Here is an 8,233-nt window from a genome sequence, read left to right as displayed (position 1 = left end):
TTCCATGTTAGTTTACATGGATGAGAAAGACGCATAGTTCCATAACAGTTTTTTTGTTTGGAATTGGAATATGACACTAAAGATTAAGATAATGAATTTGTGTTATACCTGATGTATTCAGGTCAATTTCACCTTCAAGGTCATTACACATCTATAGCTTGGTTTTTTGTTTTTTTTTTTTTGGTACAAGGGATTGAACTCAGGACCTTGCGCTTTCCAAGCGGGTGCTTGTGCCGCTGAGCTATATTCCCAGCCCTATGTGTGCACTTATGTGTGGGTGCATGGGCACATGTGTTTAATACTAACCTCATGCCAATCACTATGACAGACAATGTATTTTATCTACTTTAATTTTTCTTTAACTTTAGAGATAGATTTACTATGCAGATGCCTGGTAAAACAAGGCATTTGAATGGTATTGTCATTATTTATTTAGCAAAGATGATGTCGGTCAATTCTGCATATAGACCCACAGAATTGCCCAGTGACCTACCTTTCTGTTCAGGGAAATTACTTAAGTAGCCTGTCATGTTTTTGCAAGTGTGAGACAAAAGGTACTCTGACTCTGGGGAGATGTCTGTTTTGTGCTTGGCCGTGGTTTTATCTCCTGATTTCTCTGAATCTGTATGGTTCATAGATATAAAGCAACTTAGCACATTCCAACACTGCCAAAAATATCTAGGAAGGTAGGAGATGGAGATCAAATCCTTTCTTTTGAGGTTCAAAATTATTAAATCTTCTTTTAATAAATGTCCCAGCTCCACAAGACTAGGGTCTTCTATATCTATACTGCCTACATGGTGGGTGGCACACAGTAAGTATTCGATAAATATTTGTCCAAGTGACTTTTAACCCACTCCATGCCCCTGCTCTTAAATTATAGCAAATATTGCTGTGTGGAGTCTATTTCCTCGCAAAGGTGAAGAGTCATTCAATTCTTTACTCTAACCCCCTACTCCCAAATTCTGAAGATTAAATTTAATTCTTCCTTTCTTGCTAACTCTCACTTCACAAAAGTTTTGGCTCCTTTTAAACTTTTTGTACATTTATGTTCAATTGATTAAAAGTGAGGTATTCAAACAGAAGAGAAATGTCTGCCTTCTTTGTTACCATAACAGAACGCAAAATTTGATTATCTAATATTTATGTCAAACTCCTTATATAAGCTAAAGAGTGGTGGTAGGCAATTAGAGGATATTTTAAACTGTTTACTATTGGAATTATGTCCATTATTATCCAGGTCATACTTATGATTTAAGTAATATTATTTCTTTACTGGAATCAATGATAAATTTATTGTTTTGACTCTCTCAGCCAGAGGAGCCTCAAGGGCCATGTCAGCTGGCGGTAATGGGGTGTTGCAGAAAGAATTCCGGACAGAAAAAGGGCATTTGGTAAAAACCAAGGTGATCTGAATAAAGCATGGATTCTAGTTGATTAAAAATTATTGTTTTGAGATCACATATTGTTAATGAATCGTTTTAGCTGAATTTAATTCAGAGTGTTTTTAAACAAAATTATCATTATTGTTTTTATATTTTTAGAAATCTTTATAAACCTAAGAGATGTCAGCTTTAGATAGATTTGATTTCAGCCTGCCAATAATCTATTCATTTAGATTTGATTGGATGCCCTTTCAGTCCATTTTAATAATTATGCTCAGACAATATGACATAAACAAAATATGTAGAACCTAGACCTTACTCAAGAATCCTATAGTCTAGTAGGGTGAAACAAATAGTTAAAGGAATGGCTATAATGCAAAAAGAGGAAATGGAATCAGATCAGGTGATTTTTTGTAGCATGAAGGTGGTATCTGTCTACTAACTGGAGTGAAGGCAATAATATAGCTTCTCTCAGAATTGTAGAGAGATCCGTTCCATATTAATCTTCTGTATTCGCTTAATCTCTCCATTGTTATTATGCATATGATCAGATTTAGGGCAATATGTAGGTTTAAAATAAGCTTGAAAGGGAAATGCTGACCTTCGATCTTATCTAGCATATCAACCTGAAGGACTGAGATAAACAATGAAGAGTGGATCAGTAAATGGCCAATGATGCTAGCTCTTTGGTTAAGATGTAAACGAAACTTCCTCTCAACTTATTTTACAAATTAACATAAGTATTTTACATTGCTATGATAATGATCTTGGCTGTGTTTTCATCTTTCAGTCAGGCACTTATCCGTAGAAAAGAGACCTAGGAAGAGTAACCCTTAGATCAGATTTTCTGCAAATCACCGCTATCCTGGCTGGCAACTCCTTAACATTATTATGCTTGATTCATAATAATAATCATTTGACTGACTTAATGGGCCTCCTTTTGCCTTCAAGTTTATTATAGCAAGGATACTGAGAAATATATTTTGAAATTCAATTCTGAGCACTTTACAAATCCTAACTCATTTAGCCTTTATATCAATCTCTGAGGAAGATATCATTATTACGCCCCCAATGTATGCATACTTTTTCACTTAGTTTGATTTCAGACTGTCAGTAATCTGTTAATCTATGATTTAGAGGAAATGGAGGCACAGAGGGACTAAGTAATTTGCCAAGATCAGATAACTGGTAAGTGCAGAGGTAGAATTAAACCCAGACAATCTGGCTCTAGATCTTTGCTCTTGAGTGGTAAAATCTAACAAAAGGAGCCATGTGGGCCTAAGTCCTATGTTTTCTGGAAATCTAGAACTAGCTTTCTGTATATCCCTAGGGTAAGAGTATAATAAGTGATAAAAAACTACAAATTTGTAATACTTTGGAAATTCATAGTTTTAAAATGTCTTTATTAAGAGAAGAAAGGCATAAAATCAATTACCTAAGCTTATTTCTACTTTAATAAACTGAGGCAGAAGAGAAAGTTAAATTCAAAGTAAGTAAAAGAAAATAAATAATAAAAATAAGAATAGAAAACAATTTTTAAAATGAACAAATAACAGATAAGATCAATGCAAATATTTGAAAAGATTAATGAAATTCATAAACCTCACCTTGTGACTAACTGTAAAGGTTATAAAATGTGACTAAAAGTTTTTGAGACTTTTCCCATCATGAAATGTACTCTAAGTTCCTTCCCCTTTATCTAGGCTGGCCTAGTGACTTGTTTGGGACCAAAAAAATCTGGTGGATATAGCATTCCTTTACTTCCAAAGTATGTCAGATAAGGCCAAACAACTTCTACCTGATTCTCTTGGGATTCTTGCCCTGGAGGAAGACAGCTGCTGTTCTGTAGAGGCCACAGGTCACACCATCAACAGCCTCAGCTCAACTCTCAGCCCACAGTCAGCACCAATAAGCAGACATGTGAAGAGCATCTTGGACATCCAGCGTAGATGAGTCTCACATAACCAAAGCCTCTACTGACAGCTGAATGCAGCTACATTAGCAGTACTGAAAGAACTGTTCACAGGGGCTTCTCTAAAACTTCTAAAACACAAAATCACGAATAAATTAAACTGGTGACTTTTTAGCACTAATGTTAAAGATAAAAGGAGAATATACAAATTTCTGACACTGGGAATGAAGGAGAGGACACTACTGTAGAAATTACACAAGCGAAGAGGAAAATAAAGCAATATTATGAATAATTTTATGCAAATTAGATTAAATGGACAAGCTCCTTAGAAGATACAAATTACTAAATCTAAAATAATTGACAAAGAGTCTAAATAGCTATAAATAAGCATTATAAAGAAGAGAAATTAAATTCACATTTGAAAAACCTCCCATAAAGTAAATTCAGAGAGTTCAATAGTAAATTAAATCAAATATTCTGGAATGAAATGATACTGATCTTACATAGACTCAGAAAAAAAGGTATTAGGTAAAAACTTCCAAACTCATTTTAGGAGGCTAGAGCAATCTTTACATCAAAACTTAACAAAGACATTAGAAGAAAATAAAACTTCAGACCACTAGTTCTTTGTAAACATAGATACAAATACTTTTAACAAAATTTTAGAAAATATTATCTAGATAGCTATGAAAAGATAATACATGTTAAGTGAGTTTGCTCCAGAAATGCAAAGTTGGTTCAGCATTCAAATATAAATGAAGTTTAATATACAAAAATAAATTAAATTTATATGTACTAGCCACTGGTAAGTAAAAAAAAATTTAAAAATACTGTTTACAATAGTATCAAAAAGGTTAAGTACCTAGAAGTCTAGTGAAAGATGTTTATGCTGAAAACTACAAGACATTGCAAAGAGAAATTAAAGGCCATTTGAATAATTGATGATATATATCATATCCACAAACTGTAAGGCTCAGTATTATTAATATAGCCGTTCTCCCAAATTAACCTACAAATGCCATAAGATTTTTAAAAGAATATTTTAAAAAGAAATATGACAGGTTGATTCAAAGATTATTATGGAAATATAAATGGTTTTAAACAGTTAAAATCGTTAAAAGCTGAGAAAAGTTGAGAGATTGAAACAACTTGATTTCAAGAGTTACTGTAAAAATATGGTAACAGAATCATTTGGTACTAGAATAAGGATAGGCAAATCAGTCCAGTGCAACAGAACACAGAGTCCCAAATAGTTCTCCACATATAAAGTCAACTGGCTTTTGACCAAAGCTCAGTTAAGTGTGAGAAAGAAAATTCTTTTAAATGTTTAGGGAAATGATATCCATAAGGAAAAAGACAAACATCAACCCCTGTTTCACATCTTACACAAAAAATTAATTTGGGATGGATTATAAACCTAAATGTGAAAGATAGAATACTAAAATTTCAAGATGAAAATACAGAATAATACACTTTTGCCTTTCAGGAGGCAATATTTCTGTAGACACAGAAAGCAATAGCTAATTTTTGAAAATGATACATTGTACTTCATAAATATTAAAAATCATTATACTTCATAAATACTAAAATGTTCAGGGCCGGGGATATAGCTCAGTGGCACAAGCACCTGCCTGGCATGCACAAAGCCCTGAGTTCAATTCCCTGTACAAAAAAAAAAAAAAAAAAAGATGTTCTGTTCATCAAAATTCACTATTAAGAAAATGAACAGAGGAATCTACAGTCTGGGAAAAAACATTTCCAATACATGTATCTGAGAAGGATTTATATCCAAAGTACAGTATATAAAGAATTTGTCCTGATTTGATTTGGATGTGGTTTGAGTATCTCCCCCTCAAGAGTTCAAATGTTGGAAGATTGGTCCCCAAAGTAGTCATATAGGGAGGTAGTGGGATTTTAAGTAGTGCAGTCTGAGTGGTAATTTCTCACAAAGCACTTGGGGGCCCTATTTACTCTCTCAGCTCCTGCTTTTGCAATATGATCTCTCACTTCCTACACACTGATATCCACCATGGAGCTCTCACCAGTGCCACTACTATGCTGTTTGGACTTTTAGCTCTAAAGCTGGGAACTAAATAATCTTCTTTTCTTCATAAGTAACCTGCCTCAGATATCTTGTTACAGTAAGAGAAAACTGACTGATACACCCATGAATCAACAATATAAGAACTGCATTTTTTAAAAAGGAAACAGATTTGAACAGACACTTTACAGAAGAAAATATATATGTGAATAAGAAGCACATTAAAAAGTCTCAACATTATGGCTCATCAGGAAAATGTAAATTTAATTCACAGTGGGGTACCCACCAGAATGACTAAAGATCAAGGTTAATAACACTAGCTGCTAGCAGTGAAAATATAGAATAACAGCTCTTAATATTTTGCTGATGAGAGAAGCTAAAACGTTACTACCACTAAAGATAACTATCATTTAAATTTACAACTATTTTATGAACCCAATATTACACGCATAGGTATTTATCCTTAAGATAAAGGAAAAACAAAAAAGTCCCAAAATGTCTTCTTTGAAGAATGTTCAGATTAGCCTTTATCATAAGAAACAAAACTGTAAACAATCTTAATATCTATTTATAAAAGGACAGAAAAACAAATTGTAATATTTTCTTACAATGGACTACTAATGAGCAATAATAAAGAATTAACTACTACTGATACATACAGCAGCATGGATGGATTGCGGTCATATTATGTTGAGCAAAAGAAGTAAGACAGAATGAGGTATATAATTCATACTTATATGGTGAGATTTATTCATGAAGTCTAAGAGCTGGCACAAATCAGAAATGGCCTCTTAGGCCTGGGGATATAGCTCAGTGGCACAAGTGCCTGCCCAGAAAGTGCAAGGTCCTGAGTTCGATCCCAGGTACCCCCCCCAAAAAAAAGTGTCAGAAATGGTCTCTTGATGGGTGGGAATACAGGGAGGCTGACTAGAAAGGGGCACAGGGAAACTCTCTGGAATAATGAAAACATATATTTTGTTTGCCTATACACAGCTTTGTACATACAATTTTCAGATCTTATCAGGCTGAGGATGTAGCTCAGTGGTAGAGCACTTGCCCAGCATGGGCAAGCTCTGAGGTCCTGAGTTCGATTCCCAGTACCACAAAATATAAATAAGTGAAACTTACCAACCTGAGTGCTTAAGATCTATGCACTTTATTATGCTGTGATTTGAGTGCTCTCCAGCAGTCTGAGACATAACTGAAGTTTAGCCTGCAGGAAGGTACTACTGGGAGGTGGTAGAACCTTTAGGAGGTAAGGCCTTGTGGGAGATGCTTAGGTCACTGTGGCCTGACCTTAGAAGGTAGTTCTCATGGGGCTCCTTCAACTTCACTAGACAGTTGCCAGAAAAGCCTGAGTTTTGCTGTACACAGCTTTCTCTGCTTTCTGGCTTGAGATATGATGGCTTCTCTGACATGTATCCCTGTCATTACCGTATACCATTCATTCACAATTAGGTCCTCACCAGAACAAAGTTCATGTAGATAACATGCCTTTGAACCTCCAAAACTGTGAGCTAAATGGACATCTTCTTTATAAAGTTAGCTGTCTCAGGTATTTTATTGCAGTGATGCAAAGCTAATACATGTCATGTGTAAAGTAAATCTCCTATTATGTACAAACATGCACATATACAGGAAAGTATAGCATATCCCACAGAGGTTTTCATACTCAGTCTCTACCTTTGACCTGGGGGAGGAGGAGAATTCAATCTAACATTTCAATTAAATAAAAACAAAAGAACTTGTTATAAAACAGAAGTAGAATGCACTGACATGCCACTGCATTATGACCAAGGTCATGGGTGTCCTGCTAAAATAGATGAATGATTGGAAAGATCTAAATAAGTATAAATTGGAAAATCTGACAGGTCAGGGCCAGAAGAGCTATCAACTCTCTTACAAATTCTATTTAGACTCCTCTGCCTTGTGATGAGGTGGGTGCACTTCTTTGCTCTGAGTCACGCACTGATGTTTCATCTCTGTCAATTCTCTGAGTGTGGAGCGATGTGAAAGCCCTTCATCTCTTTCTCCAGCCACTTAACCACAGAAGTTTTCTAGTTATTCTCATGAGAAAATGTGTTCCATTTCACTGTATCTCACTGAGCAGAACACCTTTTCAATATCTGCATCTATCCATCCCTGCTTCTCTTTTCACTTTCGCAAATGTTTTTAAGACTCTCCATTCCTGGGCTTCTCAAATTGTAATATGCATATGAATCACCTGTGGATCTTATTAAAAATTATATTCTGACTCAGTACTCTGGGATAGGTCGTGAGATTCTGCATTTTGAAGAAGTTTCCAAGTGATGCCAGTGCTCTTGTCCCAGGGATCTGACTTTAAATAGAACTCCCTTTAATATGCTATCAGAGTAATGGATGCTATTTTTCCCCTTATTTGTTAGGATAATTTGGTTAAGAATATGGTATTAGAGAAAGATGAGGGAGAAAAAAAAGCAATTGTGATGTTCTTTTTCTATCTCAAGCCCTGCCCCTGCATGCAAGCCCTGCCCCTCCATGTAAGCCCTGCTTCCCACTACGTGTAACAAATGTCTCTGTTTTTTCAGAGCTGTACACACCCACCCCCAGTGACATCTGTCTTCTTCTAAAGATGTATCAGAGAAGAGGGAATGCTGTATTACTCATCAGGGTCATGATTTGCTCCATTCCACATTACAGATGGAAAAACTGAGGCATGAAGAAAAGGCTGGGTGAGTTGTTCTAGATTATAAGCAAATACAACATAAAGCATGACCATTTACAACCAGGATTTTTTAACATTAAAATCGAGGTATGTTGCAGAGCTTTCTTAGTGGCTTATGTATTGAAATTAGAACAGCTGCTTTCATCTGATTCTTAGATCTACTCTTAAAACAACGAGCAGCAACAGCTCTG

This window comes from Chinchilla lanigera, unplaced genomic scaffold, assembly GCF_000276665.1.
Source record: "Chinchilla lanigera isolate Chin_1 unplaced genomic scaffold, ChiLan1.0 scaffold00034, whole genome shotgun sequence".
NCBI classification, from domain to species: Eukaryota; Metazoa; Chordata; class Mammalia; order Rodentia; family Chinchillidae; genus Chinchilla; species Chinchilla lanigera.
Note: the sequence above shows the minus strand (reverse complement) of the source record.